General features: G+C 43.1%; 1 protein-coding gene across 2 annotated transcripts in view; it reads left to right on the forward strand.

Moving 5' to 3' along the window:
• FHL2 (four and a half LIM domains 2) overlaps window positions 1–22,814 on the forward strand; it is a 477,249-nt gene that overhangs the window by 94,961 nt on the left and 359,474 nt on the right. Inside the window, exon 1 of one of the 2 annotated variants that reach the window (XM_069636913.1) lies at window positions 6,805–6,909. The exons of the other annotated variant lie outside the window; for it this stretch is intronic. The gene's annotated coding sequence lies outside the window, so the exon portion shown is untranslated. Of the gene's footprint in view, window positions 1–6,804; window positions 6,910–22,814 lie in introns of those variants that run through there. 2 annotated transcript variants of the gene reach the window in all.

Consider the following 22,814-nt stretch of genomic DNA (forward strand, 5'->3'; position numbering starts at 1 on the left):
AGCTAGAAGGCATCTGAAAATGATGAAGCATAAGTTTAAACAAATGCGAAAGGAAGGAGTGAAGCTGTAAAAACATTGACGAAATGTGATCAAACATTTGGGTTCTACCACACAAAACTGTATTGAAAATGCATTTGAAAAACATGCAATAATTCTTTATCAGCAACATTTTGGGAATAAGCTTGATTCATATATCAACCAAAAAAAAAACAGTGATGACTTCTGGCAGAATCAATTCCATGTGTCAAGTTTAAAACATTGAAAACCAATGCTGCACCTAAAAATACAGTTTTAGTGTAACCACTCCTATTTCTGCGACGATTAATGAGGTAGGACTTTTAATATACCGTCGGCCAGGCTTGCACACTAGCCCCCACACTAAGCTCACTCTACATCTTATTTCACCATCTCTCTAACTCATCCCTTCCTTCCCAGACGTTTCATCTCATCAGAATCTAGCCTTATGTTTATGCATAGCCCCAATTTGCAAGTCTCTTAAATATATTATGGCTTACATAGCTGTTTGCTTTGTATCTTTGTAAGAACTGATAACAAGATTTGAAATCAAACATTCTTTATTACCCCAAATTAAACATACTTCAGGGTGGAGCATAGCTTTCAGAAATGAGAGGCAAAAACCAAGAGGGACACAGGACAACAAAATTGAACGTGAAGGATGAAGACAATAGATTTGGTAGAAGAAAACAGTGTATGGGAAATACCAAAAATGTTCAAAGAGGACAACGATGGGTGAACAGGAAGTGAGGAAAGGCAAGAGGTGCAAAACAGAATCTAAGCATCCAGCCCTCAATGGCAGCCAGTCATATGCTTCAGCATTCATTGCCAACCACAGATGACCCCGTAAGAATAATTGGTTGTCATCCACACAGTAATGGGGATACTTGAGTGCTCAACTAAGTTCCCCAGAATCTCCATGTAGATGTTATTAAGAATGGTTGATAAAACACAAACATTAGGTAGACCGCAATAAATAGGAAAGGTGCCTGACCTAAATGAATCCATTAAATTGAACTGCGGTCTCCCACACCGATATTGTATCCATCACTGCTGATAGACCAAAGAGAGCAGCAAACAGGAATGGCCATGATCGAGAAAGCTCAGGAAATCATTGAAACCCTACAGTGTCATGGTCTAGATACTACAGAAGGACCAGAAGCCCGGCTGATAAGTACACAATAGGTGATTAACAGAAAGGAGACTGCACTCTTTTCAAGAGTGTGTCAATAAGAGGAAGGGATGTAGGCACATTTTTAAATGAAGGAAGAACTTGGCTGACTTTAAAAGAGGAAAATCACCAGAGCAAAAAGGAGCGTTAATTAGAGGGAATTTGAAAGAAGCAGATGAATCATAAGAAAATTTGAATAAAGGGTTCTGTAATAGGATCATCATAAAATGAAGTACCATTCATTGCAATTATAATGTTTGCAGATTCCAGAAGAGGCAAAGGAAGAAACGCATTGCAAGATGACACAGAAAGAAAAGAAAAGAAAAGGAATTAATGATAAAAGGGTTATTGGAAACCTTGCTGGAAATCTATTCCCAAAGAATTGGATCAGTGGAGCTAGCAATGGAAATAGAATTAGGAATGGAAAGACAGGCCAAGTATTACACAAGGCATGACATGTAATAACCCACACTACCTTTTTCGGCATTCGAAACACAAGATTTTAGATAGACTATTTTCATTACAACATTCTTTCTATAACATTTGTGAGCTTTAGCCAAATGGAGTATATATTCATTAGCAAAGCCAACAATACCCATTTTGCCATATCAAACGGCATAACGAGTTATGACACTGCACCATTTGATCATTGGTAATATTTCACAATGCTCTTGGCCTCCAACAGTGAATATTTTTCAGCAAAGTCCAATAGTTGAAAAAGTGATCAAACCTCAATATTTACGAAAACGAAACAACTGATAAATATCTGTAAGAGAGACCAGCACTTGTATTGGTTCAGTAAGGTAAGGTGTAAATAAAACAAATTACATTGTAAATATCCAAAGTGTATTTGCCAAAGGCTTCACAGTCTGCCTTTAATTTCTATCAGTTCCCTAAAAATGTCTCTTCTTTACAATCTCACAACTCGGAACCCTTTGAAAACAATCCACTGCTGCCTACTGGAACAACTTAGCAATGTATCAGGTTCCAAGCCATACAGAGGCAGAGGGCTTGACTACTTGGACATGCACTCTTACTTTACCCCACCAGACACCTGCATGTAATCCTCATGCTTGTTTTGTCTCCCAGGCTAAATGGAAGAAGAGAAAGTCCTTATGCACCTGCATCCGAAATACACTGGTGTTCCATGTCACGAGTCTTCCTAGCTCACCCACATTTAAGGAAGCACTAAACAATGGTGTATTCAAATAGGTATGTGCTTCTCTATCAAGAAGAGACATGGCTTCGTGGGACCAAAGAAGGGATTGAGCATAACCCATCCAAACATTATGCCACATCCTGCATATTAACACCTTACCCAGACGGCCTGTTGAACACCTAAAATGACATTAAGCACATACCACGGGTCACAGAAACAGTACTACCATCCCACAATGTAATATAATAGAAAGTGACGTATTTCAGAAGGCCAACCAAGCCCAGGAACATCCATTGTCAAAATAGCACTAGCATCATCGTGTAGTCAAAAAACAGAGAAAATCATGTAGCTCATTCCATCTATCTGTGGCACCCCAGTTCCTGATTCGAGTATCATTACAGTGGGGGCGATGGGTTAGGGGGTAGGAAGTGAACCTGTACTGAAATTGTGATAGGATGCCATTTGTGTGGGCAGAGTAGCCTGAGTTTTTTTTTTTTTATTAATAAAATAATGCAAGTAGCTCTGTCTCTGGAAGTGAGATCTGCTATTAAGACTCACCTTTCATAAAGCTCCATGCTTGAAAAGCATAGTGCGCATACGTGAGTTTGCTGACCTTCACTACTGACAGCTCTCAGCAGCTGTCTTGTGATATGGAAATATGGAAGCAGCAAAATGGCATGTTTATACCTGTCAGCAACTGTTGGAAATAAAAGTCCAGCAGTCAGGCACTGCCTTTAATGATGGACAATCCTGAATCTAAATGAAATCATATAATTGTGACCTGGTGGCAAATAACAAATCTAAATATAAGCCTAATGTCATTTTATTATCAGCTTGCTTACTTGTGACCTTCCTGGACAGGGGCACCTGTGTATTCATTGTAGGGCACCGAGTTTCAACCAAAACAAACCCTTTGGGTTCTGCCCCAAAGAAAGCCTTTGTCTTCACTGGGAAAGGGTTGTCACCTTCCAGCAAGACAGTCACTGCCCCCTGGGATGAGTAGGGAGCAGTGAGTGGCTCTGTATTGACACAGCTGTCTTCACCTCTGGCAGAGCGCTTTGGAAGAGGCTGCTCTCCCAACAGGGTCCAAACACATTATTTTGTCATTAAGATTCCAAGACGAATCAAGAATGAGTGGGAGGCCCCTTCCTTATAATGACAAAAGGCGACCAAGGGTTGGATTAAAGCAAGCCTTCTTTAAGAGGTTGAAGCCCTGTCAATGTAACAAGTGACTGTTGTCTTCTTGCTTCATACCCAAAGTGCTTTGCTCTGCAGAAAGTATTAGGAGACACAAAGGAAAGAGAAGCCCACAGAAAATCAAGATTGAGGAAGCCTTCCACCAGCCACTTCTGCTCTGTTGGACTGTCCTCACTCTATCCCCTCCTTAGATCTGCAACTTCAAAGGCACTTTGGTATGGAACACCAGGATGTGAGGCTGGCCTTTTTGAGGTGCGTGTGTCCCTTTGAAGCTTGGTTCCCAAGAGTCCTCCTGCTGCGAGTTTCAAGAGCTAGAGAGGAGCTACCCCACCGCCCATGGGATCAAAGAAGACACAGCCTTTCTACCTTTGTCCGGCAGGCTGAGCAGACACAGGCATTATGACTAGAATCCACATTTCCCTTCCATTGCTGGCCTCGTCATACAACATTGACATGTGTATGTTGTGGCTTAGATAATTGAGTGAACTATCAGTCACCATACCAAAACCCAGGAATAGCTTATTATTAGGGACTAGTGTAAAAGCCTGTGTAAATGTGCTAATGTTTGTCCGGCATATACAATGAGTTTAATTTCTTCAGCATTTAACATTTTGCGCATTCTTAGTGTTTGCAACTTGAAGTATGCTGTTAAAGTGGCATCCCTGTCTTGGTCCTTTGCTGCAGCTAATTGTGGACCCTTGCTGCAGCTAATTGTATGTTATCATTGTTGAAATACACATTTTGTTCGCCTGGAAGATGAGCTTGAAGTCTTAATATTGTATGTGTAAGGCAACAGTTCCCTCTAGTGGTGATAACAGGCAAAGCGGGCAGTCTCTACTGCGCAACTTCAATTCTTATTGTTGTATGCATAAGGCAACAGCTCCCTCTGGTGGTGGTAACAGGTAAAGTTGGCGAATGACGGCTTCGGACAAGCATACAGCTGGCCTTTTATTATATAGTTTGATTACCCTGCCACCAGACAGAGAGTTAAATATAATTATTATGGTTTTGAATCAGAGATGCAGATTAGGATACAACCTCTGTAAGTGGTGACTTTGCTGTCACAGCAGCTGTGAAACAGGGGCTGTGACCTTTGCACCTACTCTGTGCTACTGGAGAGCAGGATCTGCAAATCAGCAGACTGGTGCAGCAGGGCACCGTATACACTATGCTTTCTGAAAGGGGTGGTTGTCTGTTTAGCAGACTACACTTTCAGAGATGGATTATCCGCATCATTTTATTATTAGTAAAAATAAAAAACGGCAGGACTTTTCTATACACTTGCCAGACGGCAATCCTTCACAGTGTCAAAAGCGCGTAGGCTTCTGGTTGGATAGATACCAAAAAGCCTGAAGAGCAGGAATACATTTAGTGGTTCAGTTCCCCGGGCCTGCTTTAATGTGCCCTGGTGACTAGTAAGACCCCACTCTCTACCTTTTTCTAAGACATCTTCAGTGAACTTGACATTGTTGCTAAAATGTATTGCCTGAGCACCCTTGTCTTCAAACCCAGAGTGCTGAGTTTTTCCAAAGTCTGCATTTGCTGTGTTTTCCCTTACAGGGGTGGGATATAGTGTTTGTAGTTAGGTGTTTGTGTTTCTAGTTTAATGTAAGTACTCTGTGTTTACAGAAATATGATTGGACATTATTTTATTTTGGCACCACAATGCTATTATTGTTTGGACGGCTTTTGTGCTAGCACAACACCCTCCTGATGTGTACAACCTGCCCTTGGCCCACCTTACCAAAAGAGGAAAAGGCAGCATACCTGTCAGAATGTGCCTGTTTCACCTTTATGTGTGTAATCATTGCTGGTTTAGTGGTAGTGTTACGGTAAGTAGGCGTTTTATCCATTACTCATGCTTGCACTCCTGCAAAGCAGCAGTCATTTCATAACAGCAATTTCTAAGCTTCGAGAGGACCCTGGACAGATGGAGGAGCAGCGATACAAAAATGGGTACTCCAAAAAAAGGGGAGGGAGATGGGTGGAGTGATTGGACCCACATAACATGATGGAATTGGCCAAAATGAATACTCCATCAACCAGAAGGAGTTTGACCTAAAGCCCCTTCACAATCTGTCACTCCCTCCTTCCAACAGATATCGAAGGATTTACAGACATGGTGGGTAATAAGAGCCTGTAGAAAAGGATTTGATAAATGTAACACCCCATGCAGATACACCAAGGTTCAGAAAGGGCTCTCTTAATAATGGAGGTCGGGAAGAAAGAAAAAGTGCAATCAGCAAGGTTACTGCACCCAAATAAACGAAAACCCCATGACTCTAATTATTGCGAAAGAAACATAACTCCGATAAGCTGTAGCTTCCAATCCACTTCATAATTCAAGCGATGAGAGGCAGCAGAACGGCACCCTCCCTTGCAGATCTTGCCATCCCAGAGACAAAGGGCCTCATTACGAGTCAGGCGGAATGGGTTAACGGGTGCCGCTAATGGATGCGGACCCATTAAACCCATTCCGCCTGATTACGAGGTCCCTTCGCGGGACCCGGTAAGGACGCCTGGTAACACCAGGCATCCTTACCGGGTCCCGCGAAGGGACCAGGGAGCCAACAACGGGCCGGTCGTAATCGGCCCGTTGTTAGCTCCCTGCACCCATTCCCATTGAGCCCTATGGGGGCTCGAATGGGAATGGGGACGGTCCGGGACCGGGTTCCCTGAGGGAGGAATTACCGGGCCCTCCAAACTCAGAATGGCCCGGTAATTCCCCATTCAGGGAACCCGGACCCGTTTTTGGAGGCAGCCATGCCGCCAATAGCAGCATGGCTACCGCCAAAGCCGTAATGAGGCCCAAAGGACTATCAACAAATGGAAACAACCACCACAGGGGATGACAGATAGGGGACCCCCAAGCCCCTTGTGTGTAAGGTCTCCAGGTCAATAGCCTGAACAGCAAGACCCATCCTGAAAAATGGCAACACATGAACCAAGATGGGTTCTGGATGTGTATTTGGCAGGTGTGCAATGGCAGACCTTTCTACAGCACATCAGCAATCAAATAAGCAGAAAGAGCAAAAAACTGAACTAAGGAGACACAGATCCATATCCAGCCTCCGACACAGCGCATGAAACAAACTAGCACACGAATGCTTGGCTTTACACCCAGGCCAAAGGGTGACCTTATTTATAGAGTTTTAATGTAACTGGCTGGCACTGTTGTCTGTTTCCCGGACATGACTCACCCTTATAAAATAAGTACTGTGACCAGGAGGCAGGGTGATGGGAGTTGCCAGTCAAGAGAGGTCTGCGTGCTTCTACACTTCACAAGCATTCTCTGTTATGCTGGCCCGGGCCAGGCTGAGTTTCACTGCCTGGTGTTTTGAAGCTTCGTACATGGAATTCTGGAATGGTAAGACTTGCAACCAAAGTAAATACGAAAATTGTCTTATTGTGTCTTTTACCCATATCCCAGATGCATCCTTCACGGTGGTCCTTTCTGATTTCACAGGGGGTGTTTTCTTAAATCACATGTATTCCCCCAACCATTGAATAGAATTGGTGTGTTTGAGCTGGGTGATAGGCAGATGAGTGTTATTTACGCGCCTTGAAGGGTATTGCATATCTGTGGCGCTTTTTGAACACCCAAACAATTAAAAAGAAAGTATTAGGAAGTATTAGGAAGAGGCATGACAGGGCTGCACTTTGAGTGTGCTATTTGGTACTGCATATTTGTTTTAACTAATGCTCCTGGGCCTCTTTGCATGCTTTTTGGGGTACTTAATGCCTATATCGGTAGGTTACCTGTTTATTCGGATTTTGTTTGCCTTTTTCTATCTATTTTTTGCCCTTTGCGTTCCCTTTTATTATCTTTGTTTATATTTCTTTGCTTTTTTGCGTTCCTTTTTTACCTTTGCTTTTTATGGCAGGGGCTACTTCTCCTCTTGTTTCTTTCCTTCCTCTCCTCTTTTACTCCTTCCATGTTTCTTTCTTTTTTATTCTTATTTATTTTGCTCCCCTCACTTTTACCTGCACTGTTTGCTTCTCCCTTCTTTGTCTCGACTCGGCTTCCCCTTTAGGGTCTACCCTTTACAATAGATCTTTCATATTGCTCCCAGAGGCTCTAATTTCTTCGTTTTTGCATTTTCATTCACCTTTTTCAGATACCGTTATGTTCTTCTTTTGGCAGTTTCCTTTTACATAATCAGTGCCTGGAAACATTCGGCAGAGGTAATTAGGCGAACGGGTTGTAGTAAAATGATCCTGCGGCCCACTTTGACCTAAGACTCCATACCAGGCAAGTCACTATAGCATACAACCAGGTGCTCTGGGCCTAATATACCAAGCGTGTTGGTTTTCAGTGGGTGTTTCCATTGAAAAACGCGTTTGCAAATCAGGCGCACAGTATTTCAACTTTAATTATTCGTAAAATGCAAGTCCTGTGAAAAATCACAGGCACATTTGCGGGCAGAGCAGGCCGTTCTGTGATAGAAACACACACATTTCGAGAGTGATCATTTTGTTTTTTTGTCGAGATGAGTGGTGAGGTTTTGGGAATTTAAGAGGAATCAGGTAGCCTTTGTGTGTGAATGTATCTGAGGTGTCAGCTAAAGTCAGGTTCATGCTCCCTAAGGCGCCCAGCACCAGTAGGCGACCAAAATGGCAGAAGTTAAGTTATGCAAGGCCACATTACTTAACATCAATTCACATGAAGCAATGAGGTTATGGTTAAAAAGTCTTATTTGGAAACGTTCCAAGGTGTCAGGAACCCACCACAATTCAATTCAACCCCTTTTCACGTGCAGCGTTGTCCTGAGCCCACACCTTTAAGGATTATCTTCCCATGAGAAACATTGGCAGGAGAAAAGTATATTGTGGGCAACACATGTCAGCACCAAACCTCTAAGGCATCCAAGTACCGCACATGATATGCTGGATTAAGGATGCTTTGCCATGTGTAATAAAGCTGGTTAAGGGGATTAACGATTTGGATGACGACATGGAGACCATGGGACCAAAGGTTGCATGCTGTGAAGGCCGTAGACGCCCGAAAGGCCTCTCAAACCTTTCTGCAATCTTCTTTTTAATGATGAGGTACTCAGCGATAATTTAAACAGTAAATATTTAACTTTTAGAGAATATATTTGAATTTCTCCTGCACCAGATTCCCCAAACCGCCTGCTGTTGCAAACAAACATTAGTAAATTGGATGCCATTTTCAGCCTGGCCTAATGGGTGATAGCCAGTTTCTGATGCTGCTGATTCCAGTATAAATTGTAAAGAAGATGTAAGGTTGTCCAACTGCAGGCCTCGAGGGCCGTAAACCTGCCAGGTTTTCAGGACAACCCTCATTAATATTCATGAGCAAACATTTACATATATTTAGAATCATAGTGTACGCAACTGTATCTCATGTATGTTAATGAGTACCATCCTGACAATCTGACATGGATTCTGTCCTTGAGGCCTGGAGTTGGACAAACCTACGTGAATCCCCATGTTGTGTTGTCTTGTTCTTCCTCACCCTCTCTCTTTTTCGGCTTCTTTTCTCTTTCTCTGTTTCTTCTCTTCATTCTTCTTTTTCACACTCACTGTTTCTCTGGCTCTCTCTTTTCCCAAATCATTCTCGTCCCACCTTCCCCTGCGCTACTGAATTGTCTATCACTACATCACCCTCGCTGTCGGCCTCGCATTATAGACTCATACACTCCAAGCGCAACAATTCCTGTTCCCCATTTAACTGAAAGTAACCTCCTTCTGCGAAGCACCACCCTCGCCATCCCCACCACAGTTCATAACCTTAATTCCTGTATTATAATATCCAAGCTTTCTGCACTTTTTCTCCGTGACATTTTGCAAACATTGTGAACAACCATGGGCAATTCACATGATGTCTAAAAGTCCTCTGCGGTAAATCACCCTAAAGACCTTATTTAAGGAAACGTCAACAGCTAATCAAACCCACTCCACCAATCAGACACATTGTAACAACATTCCAGCTATCCCCTATCCAGACAGCCTATCAGCTCCCGTTCTTCACCTTAAACCCACTCCACCAATCAGACACATTGTAACAACATTTCAGCTATCCCCTATCCAGACAGCCTACCAGCTCCCGTTCTTCACCTTAAACCCACTCCACCAAGCAGACACATTGTAACAACATTGCATCTATCCCCTATCCAGACAGCCTAGCAGCTCCCGTTCTTCACCTTAAACCCACTCCACCAATCAGACACATTGTAACAACATTGCAGCTATCCCCTATCCAGACAGCCTACCAGCTCCCGTTCTTCACCTTAAACCCACTCCACCAAGCAGACACATTGTAACAACATTGCATCTATCCCCTATCCAGACAGCCTAGCAGCTCCCGTTCTTCACCTTAAACCCACTCCACCAAGCAGACACATTGTAACAACATTGCAGCTATCCTCTATCCAGACAGCCTTCCAGCTTGCGTTCTTCACCTTAAACCCACTCCACCATTCAGACACATTGTAACAAAATTGCATCTATCCCCTATCCAGACAGCCTAGCAGCTCCCGTTCTTCACCTTAAACCCACTCCACCATTCAGACACATTGTAACAACATTGCATCTATCCTCTATCCAGACAGCCTTCCAGCTCGCGTTCTTTACCTTAAACCCACTCCACCATTCAGACACATTGTAACAACATTGCAGCTATCCCCTATCCAGACAGCCTACCAGCTCCCGTTCTTCACCTTAAACCCACTCCACCAAGCAGACACATTGTAACAACATTGCAGCTATCCTCTATCCAGACAGCCTTCCAGCTTGCGTTCTTCACCTTAAACCCACTCCACCATTCAGACACATTGTACCAAAATTGCATCTATCCCCTATCCAGACAGCCTAGCAGCTCCCGTTCTTCACCTTAAACCCACTCCACCATTCAGACACATTGTAACAACATTGCATCTATCCTCTATCCAGACAGCCTTCCAGCTCGCGTTCTTCACCTTAAACCCACTCCACCAATCAGACACATTGTAACAACATTGCAGCTATCCCATATCCAGTCAGCCTAGCAGCTCCCGTTCTTCACCTTAAACCCACTCCACCAAGCAGACACATTGTAACAACATTGCATCTATCCCCTATCCAGACAGCCTAGCAGCTCCCGTTCTTCACCTTAAACCCACTCCACCAATCAGACACATTGTAACAACATTGCAGCTATCCCATATCCAGTCAGCCTACCAGCTCCCGTTCTTCACCTTAAACCCACTCCACCATTCAGACACATTGTAACAACATTGCAGCTATCCTCTATCCAGACAGCCTTCCAGCTTGCGTTCTTCACCTTAAACCCACTCCACCATTCAGACACATTGTAACAACATTGCAGCTATCCCCTATCCAGACAGCCTAGCAGCTCTCATTCTCCACCATAGGAAATAAATACATACAGAACGTCTTAACAAAAATGTGGTCAAGAGGAATAACTTTCCAAGCTATTCAGACTGTGACCTTTATTTTAATATTGTTTTGTATCACGCCGGTAACGCTACAAGCATCAAGGCGTAGATCACATAAGCACTCAACAACCTAGAGAACATTTACCGACCAAGGGAGAAGATCCTGATAGAAATGAGAGAGCTTTATGTTCATTTATTAAAATATTTATTTATTGTTTTATTTATAACACGCCTAATACTTTAGTTGCGTTTGGTTTCTAAGCGCGGATCCAGAATTCAAACCTCTCTTGCTATGCGTGGTCTTGCTTTCAAGACTAACGCGTTGCCCCTGTGCTAGCCTCCTTTCATAATAGATGAGTGTTTATCCTTTAATACTCTCCAGGCATCCCCACAATGCCAGTACAGCAGACAAACCATAACCAGACCAGCTGCTGGCCAGCACATCAATAATAGGTACCTCTCAGAGAACCAACAACTCCAGCACCTTCTGATAGCAGAAATCCAGCTGTCTGTTCAGTGCTATGTGATTTCATCTCTACAAAGACTTCTTCAGTGCCCTTAAGTTTATAAAACTTTTGCAGTGTCCATTTTATTAAGAAACATTTTTAAGCATTCATTTTACTGCAACCTAAAACGGGGTAACGGTATACCCCCTTCCTGTCGCCTAACCCTCTCCACGTCGCATTACCCTTGCCACAGTTCTCTGCACCCCATCGCCGTGCCACTGGCCCTGCATGCAGATATCTCTAGACCCTGTGTGCTCCCGGTGGAACTAAATTAACAGCAGCACAATCCGTGGCTGGTAGTGTGGATATGGCTCCCTCCCTCCTCCTTTTAAATCAACTGAATAGTTTTAGGTGTTTTAGATATACAATTTTAGATAAAGTTGTTTGTTATAATTCCAACACGATAAATAAGTAAAGCACTGTCATTCTCTGGATGAAAATGTTGTTAGATGGATTACAAAAGAGGATTTTCCTGACATATATGAACCACATTGCAGCCTTAAATGCTCCCCGCAAAGTGTAGTATCATGTGCAAGGAGAGGCCAGGGCAGGCAGATTATTCCTCATTCATACCAAATGCCCAGCTACTTAAGGGTGCAACACTTCCCTCATAAAGAAAGCCCTATGCCACCCGGCAGTCCCCAAACCAACATCTAAGGGTGCCAAAGAACATCATCGCCTTAACATTTTCAAGTTTGAGTTCTGACCAGCTCATGGCATGGAGATCGATCGGATTACAGTCTGGGATGATACATTGAAGAACATAGATGAGGGTGCTTTTACCCTCCTGATCTTGCTTGATCTCTGCGGCCTTCAACACTATTGATTTCGCTACACTTCTCAACTGGTTGCAGGAGGTCTCTCGGGTATCTCAGAGGAATCTTCGGTGGTTCAGGTCGTTCCTAACTGGCTGAACTCAACAAGGAAAAAATGGGAGATGCTACTCTTGTCCCTGTCACTTGCAGAGTTCTTCAGGGCTCTTCCCTACCAGCTGCACTGTTTTATTTGTGCATACAGCCATGCATGTCCATTGTCTCCAACTATAAACTCTCCCATCATTCATACGCCGATGATGCTCAGATATATAAATGCATATCAATAAGTCCTCTCATTCGATCCACAACACTGTAGACTGTAGACAGGAAGTTAATCAATGGATGATTACTAACAAATTGCAACTTAATCCTTCGAAAACAGAACTCATCTTGTTCGGCCCTAAATACTTATTAACAAATTCCCAATGTGTACCTTCTCCCTCTTCCCTGGTTGGTCTCGCGTGCTCCTAGGCCTCAAAGGAAAACATTCTTGGATGCTTCTGGCAGTCAAATCTTGGCTGTGTTTTTCATGACAAGGAGATTGTGAAGCCAGTCTTTTTTTCGTCTCCGGACACTTGGATCCGTTCTGCCTTTTATTCGTGCAGCTGACCGCCCCACTGTTATGGGAGCATTAGTTAACTCTGAATTGGACTATTCTCATGCCAATCTTTGTGGCTTTCTTGAGCAACAACTCTCCCCCTTACACGTGGCCCAGAATGCAGCGGCCAGACTGCTGCTCATAGTGCTTAAATTTTCTTCTACTTCCAAATGGAGGATCTTCTTTCACTGGCTGGCTTTCAGGCAACTTTGTCTGGTATTCAAATGCATCTACGGACTGGCACCATTGTACCTTGCCAACAAAATCAAAACTTATTGTCATGCTCGCTGCCTCCATTCTGCTAGTCAACATCTCTTAGCGGTCCTTTTCTCCCGTTGTGTCACCAGAGGTGACGGGCATTTTCGGTAGCTGGCACTTGACCATGGCACTCCCTCCCACCTTCACTTAGGGCCATGGATTTGTATACTTTGTTCCGTAAAAGGCTTAATACTCACCTGTTCGATTAATACTGATCATTGAAGATCTCTTATGCTACACCTGCACCAGGATGCATTTCACTCTGCCTGGTTCTTTAGCGCAATATAAATGACTCAAATCAAATCTAAATGGTCTCCCCCGCTACATCAGCGACAGTAGCTATCTGATTGGTAAGGCTCTTACAATACTTAAACATCCATGCTAATGACATCATCAGACTTAAAAGTACAAGATGTTATCCAGGGGTTCCAGAATGTGAGCTCATCCAACAAACGGAATCACCCACACATAGCCACGGAAACACCCTTGATCTCACTTTCACCCGCAGCCAGAACACCAATTTCTTTCAACAGCCTCAACCTTGGCAGCGAGCCAAAATATCTCACACAACCAAACTGCAAGCAAGCCATTCAAGAGTATGAAAGTGGTCTTAACCAAGCTATTTCCATGCATCTATGCCCAAATCACCCTTCTGCCCAACACTCTATTGGAATGCCTGTCCAAATCCAAATTTGGGACAATGAGCATACCAAAAGCACAATGCACCCAGAACCAACAGCGACAGCCAAAATGACAAAAACAAAATGATAAATGGTGCCCCTTGAACTGCTGAGCCCAAACAATAAAGGATTTGGCAATGTGAAGAAAATGAATTCTAATATAATGCCATGTAATGTGTTAGTAAGCATTTGTATTGCACCCATCACCAACTTAGTTGTCTTACAATACAGAGCCGTGTTTGAATATTGCCGACTGTGTCTATGCCAGGGTAACCCTGAGTGTGACCTATGAAGATAAGGCAAGGGGCATGTCTGGGTGCAGTGGTTAAATACGTCTCTAAAGTGAAAGCGACTGTTTGAAAACCTATCCATAGCCAATGATAAAACGTCTAACATAATGAGATCCTTGGCAACATGTACGATTAACATGGCTCTTTCCCGGGCTGGCACGCGTACATGCTGAATACTCCTTTTCTTTGACTGTGGCAGCAGGAATAACAAAAGCTTCTCAAATATATAAAAAGATACGTGTACAATAAAACTATTCAATTATGTAACCCCTTGGTAGTGATTAACAGCTATTCTGACTCAAAGATTGTTTATGCAACTATGTTTCATATGACCAATACATATATCATTTTCAAGCTTTTCCAAGCCAAGTCTATTTGACATTCTGGAAAGAAGAGTCCACTCCAAAAGAGGTAAACACTTTAATGCTTTGCAGTCCAAGGTTAAACCCCCCCTACACCCCACACCCCCCAGTCACATCCTGCTAAACAGCAGGCCATAATGCCTAATCATTGCATCTTCAGAAACTAAAAAGAAATATCTTCCTTTTTTAGGTCTTGCTGTAGTCACCCTGACCTACTACATTGGAAATAAAACCATAACAAAAAAGGCTGTACCATGCCAAAAAGTATCCCTGTGATGCCAGTTGAAGTTACACGAGCTTTGATTGGTTGGTCCATGTGCATCCCTCCACGAAAGTGTCTGTGCGACAAGGTGCAGAGGCAGAAAGCCAAACATTCCCCCTCTCCACTGGCCAGCCGCTTCATCCTGCCTTATATGAACGAATCAGCTTTACTGCAGCCATCCCACTCCCCTCTCATCCGAAAAGAGTGTGGGTGAGGTTATCTATAGTACTAAAAGTGCTGCAGAGCTCCTTGCTTTGTCTGCAGCTCACCCTCATCCCGCAGAAACCTGAAGTAATAGAATATATAAGTACAGACCAAGGCAGCGTGAATTCTGGGATAAGTAGTCAGGTAGAGACAGTCAAGGTCATGTCACCCAATAAGCCTTCATCAATAATCAGTATTATTTGGTATATTTAATGTAAAAGCACTACATCTACCACAATGCACTGTATTTATGTGCTGTAAGACGTGCAACCATAATCTCTATTTTTCATCACTACAACCCCCAAAATGCATTGCGCTGGTCCAATCGAAGCCCTGGAAACGTAATTTTACATGTTCGATACTGCATCCACCACATAGTGGTGGTCTACTGGAAGTAGCGGACTTCTGAGCGTCAAAATGCACAGCTCACAGGGTATTATACTGGTCCAATGTAAGGCTTGGAACCTGAATGTGAACTTTTCATTTCCATTGAGAAGGAACATCCAGTTAATTTATAAAACATCCCAGAGTAAACACCAGTCAAATTTACAGGAAGCTTTAACGAGATTTGGGAAATGTAATGCAGTGGTGAGTTCCTTGTCCTGAGATAGGCGCAGCTCCTCCTGGCACATGCACTGCTTTGTAGGCGGGTCTTTCCTTTCCCCTCAGCTTCTTCCAATGGCTGCCTTCTCGCGAATAGACGCGCAACCTCTGCTCACACACGCTCCTTGCAGCTCTAGAGAAAGATGTTTCTGTGAAGAATCTTTCACGCAGCATCAGTACCTTCACACAAGGAAGAGTAAGGACATTTGTGGGGAAGGTTGGAGATATTTGGATAAGATATTTGGGAGATTTACTGGTAACTATCGCCAGAAATATTAAAAGCTTTGTAAAGGACTTCAGTGACATTTGAGGAAATCGTCAGAAACATTTGGAAGGAACATCAGGAAGATTGGGAGAGAACACCTATCGAATCAATTTGAGGAGCAGCATGATCGCACTGCCTCCGCGACTACGTCCAGCATCTTAACTACTAGATATTGTCCTTCATGCCCAAGCTTGGAAAAAAGCTCTTATGACTCCCACCATTTGTTTGCGTGACAGCGATCATTCGACTTGTTTTTTCCAGATGCTAAAATCAGGTAGCAATCCATAGGGATTCAAGCCCTTCCACCCACAACAAAATTAGATACGCCGGAAACGCTGTTGGTTTCCCCAAATGCGCATAGCATATTGCTCTCGTCGTGTCCCGCTGCGTCATAGGAAAGCTGACTTAAGTGGCACACATTTGAAAAAAAATACATCTGCATAAGGTTGACTCAATGAGTTGCACGGCGCTCTGTTCGGGTGTGTGTGTGTGTGTGTGTGCGTGCGTGCCTACAGTACAATGAAATAGCAACATTTGCAAGGAGGTTTAATGAGATTTGGGACATGCAATGTGGGGAGTGGTCTACCGAATCCTGGCACAATCTGTCCTGGGACATCCAATGCTACATGGTGGTCGGTGATATGTAGGAGTCCTCTGTACTGTCAGGCAGAGTGCATCCTATGACATAGAGTGCAGTTGGGAGGGGGAGTGCAGATCAGCGGTAACTGCAAAACTGAGAAAGACAAATTGCATTGTGTGCCAAGTAATGAAAAAGAGAAAACCCTGGCTGCTCAGCCAGCGGTGTGGGCTGCACACCCTATTATCCACTAAGTGGTGTCAAAAGCTTTTACTTGTTGAAAAATAATAATTTGGTTTACAAATAAAAAATATCATTCTTGATTTATTAATTGGTCAGAGTAGTACACTCAATTTAGAGCAGATATACATTAGGCCTATGCATTCTGGACGATGAGGTCCTTCGTCAGGACCTGTACCATAATCTTAGTGAGTTAGAAGTATCAATATGCTGATACATTTCATCACTGCAATACAATCCATCAAACAATCATAATATCAAAATCGACAATATAAATGCGTGTGCAAACCAGGTGTAAAAAAAACATGCGTGTTGGTGACAAGTATCATCACCCCTAAGCGTAGAACGCGCAAATTCACATACCTTTCTAGAAGCGGTAGAGTGGTACAAAAATCAGTCAAAGAACAGGAAAAAGAAAAAGAAAAAAGAAGGAAGAGTTAATAGCAGACATGGTATTGCCTTATGGTGGAGTGTTGTTATATCAGTAATGGTTCTGACCTGTGACTGCTCTCAGAGATGAGAGTTCTGCGATGGGTATATATTGTCTGTAATGGAGTAGCATGCTTCACTATTGTGGATACATGTTCACTGTGGGTTGTCAAACATGAGTGTATTTATCAACTAACAACTAGTCTTAGCTCAGAGAATGAATATCTACTCATACATGCGCTCTATAGGTATTGTAAAATCTGCGTGTGCAAAGCGTGAATTTGCGATTGCACTCAGTAAAAGTAACACTTTCTCGGGAATTCACTAGATGTCCGCTGCCGATCTGCAAGAATTTACAGATCGTGGTGTTAATCGATTTTGAGGTGCTAACGATCAGCTTTACTCTCAATGCGTAGCGTTAAGTTGTCGGGTTCAAAGGTTCTTATCCGACAGCAGCTATGTGGCATTCCGCGTGGCTTGCACCCGCCCGGGTCCTTCGTGTTATAAACAACAATACGTTGTCATGGTAACCACAGTCAGTGCAGATGATTGATGTAGGAAGTGGCCATCTTGGTAAGGTACCGCTCCTATAAAGTGTTCGTAACGGGCGTGTTTACTGAAGGTGGCAAGAGTACTCAGTGCCAAGTAATTAACCATATTGTGCGTAGCACGGATGAGACTGCATTAGAACATAGTGATGTCCAATGCTAAATGGTGGTCAGTGATATGTGGGAGTCCTCTGTACTGTCAGTCAGAGTGCATCCTATGATATATAGTGCTGCTGGGAGGAGGTGTGTAGGTCAGTGGTATCCGCAAAACTGAGAAAGAAACTTGTGTGGCAAGTAGCCATTATGGGGAGGCCTCTGAGTTGTGGTTGACTGTGTATTGTTGCACAGGAAGTAATATAGGTGAATCTGTACTTAGCGATACAACATGCATTTTAGGGCATGTGGTCCACAGGAGGCATTTGTACCTTCTGAAACACTTGTGCATTCATAGAAAAGTAGTCTGATGGTGCACTCTATACTGCATAGAGCAATGTGCATACCATGATATGTACTCCTATGAGGGTTGGGGGCATTAAGTGAAGCAAAGTCCCTTTTGTGGCATGTGACCAAGAGAGGCCAGTTATCTGTTTTGAGGGAGGCCTATAATGTATCTGTACTGTGTGAGGAAGAATGCATTCTGGGACCAGTAGTTCTGTGTGGACTGTGCTTCCATGTCTTACCCATGCGCCTTCTTCTTCTGCGACGGTCTTCAGCCCTTCATTCACCGCGTTTTATTTGGGTGGGACTCTTTGTTTATATTTCCAAGGGGACACCCCAACTCCCCACCTCTGGTTCACCCTCTGCCCCCAGCAATGCTCCCCCAAAGGTTTCACTCCTCTCGTTGCACCGGTATGGAGTGATAAAATCGCGGCAAAAATGTCGCAGCACAAAAAAACGCAGCTAAAATGTTGTGGTTGACCCGTTAAAGGTGTACCCCATTACACCATTTAAGGGGAGCCGGCGTTGTGGGGGTGTCCCCTGCTCCTCTTAAATGGTATAATGGGTCCAGGGGTTGTGGGGGTGTCCCCCACATCCTTTACATGGATTGCAGCATCAAAACCACAGCCTTTTTGCTGCAATATTTTGTGCCCACGGCCATTTTTGCTGCAATTTTAACACATTGAACCGTTGCACCTCCTTCCCACCTCCATCCTCCTGCCTCTTCCACACACACTCCCCCATGCCACCTTCCCACCCCAGATATGCTCTACAGAGCCACTGTCACTGCGACGCAGTGAATAACCCCTGCTGCAAAAAACAGCACAGGGAAAACTTAAGTTGGCAATGACTTGTTTGAAGAATTGTTTTGTTGACACATTCGACATTATAAACAGGTGCCATATTCTTTACGCCACATCATATTGAACAATTAATCTGAGAATCAAATTACCCTTGTTTACATAAGTCTACATTACGTTCTGACGTTTGTGTATGCATGTTCTGTGGAACTTTTGTCTCTTTAATGGGTTCTGTGTGTTGTCTTGAGTGTTTCTGTTCTGCGTGATATGTTCCTTCAGGGATCCATGGATTGGAACTGCTGCACTTTGATATTCACATTCTCTATGAATCATGAAATCATATTGGTATTCTACTGTAAATATATGCAAAAACATGATGTTAGATTTTATATGAAACATACTGATGGACTATATGAAATGCGTAACAAATCCTTTTGGTTGAACTGTGTTTCGGAGTGGAGTACTTCTCTCTCGATTGCAATTAGAAAGGTGTGGAAGGCTTTTGAAAAGGAAATAACTTTGAAAGAATAATGATATATATATATATATATATATATATATATATATATATATATATATGGAATCAGTAAGATCTTATTGCAATATTTGTAAATGGGATAATATATGGCACATGAGTTTTATTGTATTGTATATTTATATGTGTTTTTTTTGTTGCTTTTCTTATTACATGCAGTAGCGTATTTAGGCTTTCTGCTGCCCTAGGCCCATATAAGTTCATGCGCCTCGCCCAAACTTTAATCTACCTCTGCCAGACTCTGCCCCTTCACCAGATTCCGCCCCTTCAACAAACTCTGTCTGCCTTGTCCAAACCCTGCCCCTTCACTCCCATTTTGTCCCTTATTTTGGCTCTATAACATTATAAGGACGTTTATACGGTTGCAGGGAATAGAAAGTTATTGATTGCTCTCTATTAATTCAAGCCTGTCATCTTCTATGTTATGTTAGTTGAAAGAGTGTTTTCAGATCTCTGCTGCCCAAGATTTGGAGAAGACAGTGTGTTCTACAGTTGGGTGCGCCAGAGGAAATTATTACAGCTAATTGTCTACTTTCCGTTAGGTCAGAAAACAATCTTTTAGAGGAAGCGATCAGAACATAAGCTCTCTGCCTGCCAACTGCACACAAGTGAGAGAAGGATGGAACGAGGAATTTTGCTTTCAATGCTTATATCTGGTGTATCTCACAAATTCCCTGCTGTCACTCTGAGAAGCACCTAGACTGGTCTGTAATATTAATGCAACATAATTAACTTTCAACGGCCGGTCTTGTGAAATGGTAAAGTTTACATAGAAAATATATGCAAGTGGTACAGGCACATCAGATCAAAATGCTGAATAAAAAGAACTCGGCCCCTTTTCATGGTTACAGCTCTGGTGTTAGGAGTGGGGAAAATGGAAATAAGGCAAGTTACCTCCTGCAGCCGATGTACATCCAAACCCTTGGACTGGAAAGCCATTAAAATATGGCAAAATCACAAGTGAAGTTTCTAAACTCTGCCTGGGCATAAACACCTCAGTATAATAAAGACAGTTGAAGAGGTTTCTTGGACTCTCTGGCTGTGCATCCTGCCAGTAGAGTAATGGATAAGGGTGACTCTGAACATTCATGTTTGGGAAGCAACATCATTCCTCGTAGCTGCATGATGCAGGCACCTTTTATAACAAATGAAGTGGTACATACTGTTTGCATCATTGCTGTTTGTGCCATTGTCCAAAATACTCAACACTCCAAATCGAACAATGGATCAGGTGTTCCAGCACAATATTACCTTTGTGGGCGTGGGTTAGGCTATGGGTCTTACCAGCTTGCGTTTCAGTTAATTTAAAATGTTTGTTAACTCCATAGAGTTGGCTGGACTGTACAATACATAGGAACGTTTTGAGGTGTGTGGGTATAGATACAGATGTCCTGCTGGTTTGAAGTACTGTTTCACAGTAAAAGTCCTACCTTAAAATATAATGAATGTTACGATTACTTGTAAACATCACATTTATGCATTGTGTGGCATACATTAAAGTCGGTTCTCCTGGTAGTACTGAGCGTGCAGCAGAATGTCATTAAAGACACATGATAAACCCAACAGGGATGCCATTTGCCTGCTTAGCACTGTGCAGCTTCTGTAAAGATGGCTGAATGGATAGCTTTATGGAACACCTTTACAGCTGTGAAAGTGTATACCTTTGGCAAACAGTTTGTTGTTCTCACCCTTCTATGGCTTTGGGTATGCTTTCATAGGTTTCTTGATACACTTGCGCATTCAGATTTACTCTTCACCATTTTAACGTATGTATGATCTATTTCATGCTTGCACCTTTTGGGTGGCCACAGACCTCTGAAATGTGGGGCCGGGGAGGGAAATTACTGCTTGCTTCTGAACACCATTTTTAGGGCCACCTGTGGGAACTCTGTGCTTGACTTAAGCAAAGGCATGCATTCAATATTGTAAAATGATGCATCATTTTTAACCTTTACTTTTCTGAAGGGGAAAACTCTAATTTTTGCAATGGTTAAAAAAAATGCACGTCGTGGATTTGAATATAAAAGTGATTGCTTAAAACAATGTATATGAGTATCGATTAGAAAAAACTCTAAAAGATAATGTGAAGTGACACAAATAAAACTAGTGACTGTTTTGCATATCAAAGAGCATTTTGGGAAGATAAGAATGACCAAAGAGCTTTATATATGTCATGTCTGTGAGAGTTTTATGACTGAATCACTAAATACCTAAAGCACGCTGGGTTTGTTATGCAATTTCCTTTAAAAAAAAAAAGTCACCCTAACAATAATGTATTGTTATCGTTCCCCCTACCGGCACAAATTCAGCCCATTGACCTGTGCTTGGGTGGATGGCTGCCGGGAGAGTCTCAACCACGCTTTAGCTCACTACACTTTTCACAGACTAGATATTTACATATGCATATCAGTCTTTGCCCCACCCCTAGGCTGCCAGCACCGAAATGCTAGGCAAATCTCCTGTGAACAAGACTACCAACAGCAACCCCAGACACGTGTTTTAGCCTAGTCGGGCCTCATCAGTGAGGTGGAGCTGTGCCTCTCTGAGCAGAGTGAGCAAGGAGTCCACGTCTGGATTACCCTGGTAACTTAGGGTAAGACTCCAAGTAACTCAAAATATGCAAAAGAAGGTCTGGGAGTCTCTCTACCAGCACAAACACAGCCCATTGACCTGTTCTTGGGTGGATGGCCCCAGGAGAGTCACAGCCACGATTTAGCTCACTGCGCTTTCCACAAGCAATATATGCTTGGCCGGGAAAGTCTTTAGCTGTCAGAGTGTCATGACTGCTAAGAGATCAAAATGACTCACGCACTGTTGTCGATCAGCCATACGGGGAGAAACAAAATTGACAACCAGTAAATTGAAAATAAACTGAAATAAAATGCTGCCCCTCTGGCAATCTGTCGGCCTAGGCCTAGGCCTAGTCGACCTTGTTGTAAATACGTCTCTGATTACATTTATTAAATATTAATATTTTTATTCTTAACAAATTGTGCCTCGGGTATATTGGTTAACGTCGACTTTTATATGTATGTATTGTTTACTGGTTAGTGGATTATTGCTTTAGGAACGTTGGTCGTGTTATTGCAAACTGCTATAGTGAGCAGTCGCATGGCCGTTGGTGGAGCGCATCTTCATGAGCTTGCCTGCTGCTCCAGGAGGGTGTGATGCATGCCTCTGTGACTGCTCTGCAGCTCGGATAGAAGGTGTCCACAGGAGCAGGTGTAGCGCCAGACAGCAACACTCTTGTAGGGATCTACAGTCCCGCTACATTGACCTGGAGTCCATGCCTGTGTCCCATGACTACGTTATCCCGCGGCTGGACCTGGATGGTTCCTGGCACCCTACAGGCCTGTTCCCAAAGTCTCCCCAGGTTAATGCTAAATGTACACCTGTGCGTTTGTGGCAGAAATTCAGAGTGTCTCTCTTGGGTCCTATTTTCTCCTTTCAGCCTTTCATAAT

This window comes from Ambystoma mexicanum, chromosome 7p (genome assembly GCF_040938575.1).
Source record: "Ambystoma mexicanum isolate Mex_15411 chromosome 7p, UKY_AmexF1_1, whole genome shotgun sequence".
Taxonomy (NCBI): domain Eukaryota; kingdom Metazoa; phylum Chordata; class Amphibia; order Caudata; family Ambystomatidae; genus Ambystoma; species Ambystoma mexicanum.